We start from the raw sequence: 4,834 nt of genomic DNA, 5'->3' as shown, positions 1-4,834 counted from the left end.
TAATTGTTATCAGCCACGGGAAATCCACTACTGAAAATAGGCTTGCCTTAGGGCAACATTTAGATATTTCCCAGTGGATTTGTTAGAAACAACTGCATCTACCGATAGAATCAAAAGGAGGAGGTCCATAGAAGAACTAAACTCACCCACATAGCCAAGTGGATTAGCAACATAAGTTAGTAATTGAGACAATTGCGTTAAATATAATAACAAGTGAGGTAACATCTTCCATGGTCAACAATCACATCTCGGTTTATAACAATAGAACCTACGACCTCCCGGTTCACAGACAATGCACTCTCCCACTAGACTAACAGGCGAAGGGTTACAAAAGGATTTGCCATTGTTCACAGGTGACAATAACAGCCACAAGCCTCACCTCTCAATTATATAAAAATATCCTTTAAAAGAACTCATTTAACAAAGAGTAATTTTCCGCGGCGGATGCGAGGATGCCCCCCATCCTGTAGCGTCCTGGCCCTATTGTGCTGTTTCGTATTCAAAAGACGTTCAAGGGTCATTGTCTGGTTCTCCCAGGTGGTATATTAATTTTCCAAAGAATTCAGTTCATATTTGTAAATTCACAGCACGTTCTCCATTGTGGTTAGCGCCTGACGGTTTATTGCGCGCAATAAAGCTGCGGATTGCTTTTCATCAGGCGCTTCGAAAGGTTACCTGTATTTACATTTTGTTACCTATCTATAGTATGAGGTTTTATATTTGTATATTTGCTGTTGTACTGAATTTTATGCTTATTTCAAATGAAATATGCATCTTGGTATAATGTTATCGATCTGAGAAGATTGTGAGAAGTAAAAGTATTCAGAATTTGAATTCCTATGAATAGTGCAAACGCTCATGTGGCACTAATTGTCATTTACAGGTAGTATACTGGCAAGCCAGGTGATATAGATAATGTTCGCTCAAGATTGGAAATATGGGAGGACATCTATACCAAGCAGTCGGCGGATACGGGCTGATTAGATAGAAATTCGTTTGGTGTAATATACTCATGATGACTTATAATATCAGCCCTGTATTATATACTGTCCCACTGCTGGGCACGGGCCTCCTCTACTACTGAGAGGGATTAGGCCTTAGTACATGCTGGCCTAGTGCGGATTGGTAGACTTCACACATGCACAAAATTCCTATAGAGAACTTCTCAGCTGTGCAGGTTTCCTTACGATGTTTTTCCTTCACCGTTGAAACAAGCGATAATTCACAAAGAATACACACATATTTTTTAGAAAAGTCAGAGGTGTGTGCTCTTAGGATTTGAACCTGCAGACGTTCGTCTCGGCAGTCCGTTCCACACCCAACTAGGCTATCGCCGCTTTTTTTATGATTTACCAACAGATAGTCCATTTTCTACTAGTCTTTAATAAAGAAATGGGTAGTTGATAAATAAAATTCTATTCTGGCAGCTTGTTCCTTTGATTTAGTTTGGACAATGTGGTTAAGCTTGCTAACGAAGGTTTATAGATTAATCAAGGCGTGCGATGTCTGGGAATTCGCAAGATAATATCTTCTATCTTCGCATTGCTAAAGAAGTATGTCACATGTTCAATATCCGTGGAGACTAAAATCCAAAGAAAATTATCATGTAAGTACTACTTTTTCTTTTTAAATAATTGCTTTGCAATTCAGTTTTATAAGTAGGTCATATCTGGTTCCAACATTAATACAATAATTTTGTCTATTTTACCGCCCAGCAGCAGAATACAAACATTATCATGCTCCCATTTGAAGAATTGTAGACAGAGTAATTTTATTGGACATTATATGAGCGTTGCTTTATATTACCTTGAACATCAAGGTTCTACATGATGTAGACACTGTACATGGATAGTAGTTATCATCAGGCTATTTGCCCGTCTCATCATTTGTACAAGAAAAACTCATAAACCGGTGACCTGATTTTAAAAGTGAAACCTTTATAATATATCTGCGGTAATCAAACCAGGAAAGAATAACTGGGTTGGAAGTAATGATCAATTTGAAGAGCTAAGTGCTCGCTTTTTCCGTAAAAGCCTTTCCACGTCGATCGATTAGTGATCCTCCTTGTATTATTGTTGATATAAAGGTTATGTTAATCAGAAATTTAACGCAGGGGCATATTATGTAGAGTAACTGTGTAATTTTGAGTACATACTAATTTTTGATATACATGAAATGTTATGGGTAATGTTCGAGGTTTTCTTGTGTTTCCGTTCAAAATTAAGATTAAGGATAATTAACACATGTAGATAATGTATATAGATGGAGATAAAGTTAACCATAAATATAGTTTAACAAATTCAAATTTTCAAACCGCTTTTAAAAATTTATGTTCGTATCAACAGTATTTTTTTCTTTAGTAAAAAGAATTTGAAGGGGTTGACTTTGTTTTAAATAAAGAAAAACTAATATTTCGATTGAAGTTGATATGAAGAAATGAAGGTTTGAAATCGTTCAGCTAACTGACTGTACATTTGGTAGAGATGCTATTTTCTTTTTTATTGCTTTGATTGACGAGACAAGCTTGTCATTCGCCTGATGGTAAGTAATATGACCAACCATAAACAGTAGTAACACCATCCAACACCTTGATTACAAACTATTGTTTGGTATTACACTGCGCTCGCCATCCTGAGACACGTTATGTTAAGTCTTGTTATGTCCAGTAGTTACAGTGGCTACAATGTTCTTCACACCGGAACACAACTCCGGTGCTTGGCGGCAGAAATAAACATTGCAGTGGTACCTAAGCGGACTCTCAAATCTCAAATATGAGACACCTAGCACAGACAGACATTAAGTATTCACTTTTCTCATTTCACACTGGTCAATACTTAATGTCTGAACTACGTGTGGGTAATGCTAGTAATAAATAACTACACTTCAATATATCTCTAGCAAATATTAAAAATAATACAAATACACAAATGGCCGATTTCCAAACAACAAAAGCAATACGAGAAACTTGTGTTAATGGTCGCAAACTTGTGTCGAAAACAGTTGTTGAAGAAACGCTTTATATGGAATAAAACAGGAAAACTTGAGCGGAACATGGCAAGAACATTTGGATGCTAGTGGCTACAACTGGGACGCTTGCGGTCAAAGTCCGTGCCGTAAGACACGAACGGCGGAGGGTTTCTACTACAATTCAATCGTTTCTATTGTTTTTATATTTGTCATTATAATAAATATTTCCTGAACAAGATCGCTTTTTATTTGCATTTTATCTTTGTGTAACAGGGTAATACTTAAATATTACTTTACGATATTTAATAAGTACTCCGTACTAATATGTTTTATAAGAGAAAGATTTTTTTATCCATTAAACAATTAACTTATTGATCAGTTGATGGTAAATGATTACTGTCGAACACGAAGAAGAGTTCATTCATAAATTATTAAACCAAGGTGCCACAAAAGTATGATTCACCAAGGAAAGGGGTATGTTTGCATCTTTAGCAATTTCATTGACCGCATGAAAAGAATAAAGCCGTCACTTCACGTGAATTATTTTGTAACACATAGATATATTATGTAAGGAGTACGTTTTTTCGGTTGGTCTTGGCTGTCTTAATAAATAAATTCGTAATTTATTGTCTAGAGCGAGATTTAGTCTGCTTTTTGTTAAATACATTAGAAATCCGACTATAACATAAAACACTATAAGAGCGTTTTTTATACGTGCACAGCTAAGTGACCCAATGCACCTGATGGTAAGTGGAGTGGGGTCCAACAGAATGTCGATTGACGAGAGATGATTACCCCTCGACAGTCGGCACAATTATGCCGGCGAGGGCGAAATCCGATGCGCCGGTCGGACCAAGTCTGCTCCGCTCTCGACAGCAAGATGTACGAAGCTATCCACGTTGCAGAGAACCGGCACCATTGGCGCAGTATAGTCCGGAATAAAGTGATCCGTGTAGGGGTCACGACCCTCAGCATTGAGGACTTCGATGCAAGGGGAGGGAGGAGTTGGAACCGGATATACACAGGCTGATTCTGGAATGCGACACACTTACGGGTGTCTTTATGGCTAGTCTATGGTAGTCGCTATCAGGGCGGATATAAAATATATCCAACCATCAGTAAATCGCTCTATAACAAAGTTCTATAAAAAATCTCTTGCCCAATATTTAATTTCGTGTTGATCGATCAGCTTGTACATTGCGGTGAGTTCTCACTTACGTAGCAGCTTTCAGTCCGTCAAACTTGTCGCAGTGGGGGCTCGGCCCGTTCCTAGCCCCAATCCTGACACCATGGCTTCTGGCATACGTTCCGTTTGATTGATAGCGTTTTAAACTGCTGCCGACAGGGTAATGTGTTTCTGAATCATGGTATTGTTTTGAAAGTTTTGAATGATGAGGTGGTTTGCTAAAATGCTTGACGGCTTGGTTAAACGCTCGCGATTACGATGGATAGTTTGGTATTGTCCAAAAATGTGGTGGGAAATGTTATTTTTATATTATTTTATTGTCGTTTCTCGGCCTTTTGGTTAAGATCAAAGTGTAGTATCTGTTTTTTTCAGCTAAATATATAAATTTGTTGGTAGTAGGATAAATTTTATATTCACCTGGATAGCGACCACCGTACACAAGGTGTTAAAATCCGCCATAGTGGCCCACGTAAGTGTGTTGCATTTCAAGATCAGCCTGTGTATATATGGTTCTAACAGAGTGACATAATTATGTCGATTTTTGAGGGTAATCACCTCTAGTCGTCAGTCGACATTCTATTGGACCCAAGTCCACTTATCATCAGGTACAGTGGTGTAATTTTACCGTGCACGTCAAAAAAAAATACAAAATATAAACTGAATTTAATAAGTTAATGTAGG

At 37.7% G+C, this 4,834-nt stretch overlaps 1 pseudogene; it reads left to right on the top strand.

Annotated features, from left to right (window-relative positions):
* Positions 1-4,472: 4,472 nt before the first annotated feature.
* LOC115444356 lies at positions 4,473-4,590 on the top strand (annotated as a pseudogene).
* The last annotated feature ends 244 nt before the right edge of the window (positions 4,591-4,834 follow it).

The sequence above is a fragment of the Manduca sexta genome, unplaced genomic scaffold, assembly GCF_014839805.1.
Source record: "Manduca sexta isolate Smith_Timp_Sample1 unplaced genomic scaffold, JHU_Msex_v1.0 HiC_scaffold_3486, whole genome shotgun sequence".
NCBI lineage: Eukaryota > Metazoa > Arthropoda > Insecta > Lepidoptera > Sphingidae > Manduca > Manduca sexta.
This window is presented reverse-complemented; position numbering and strand designations above follow the sequence as displayed.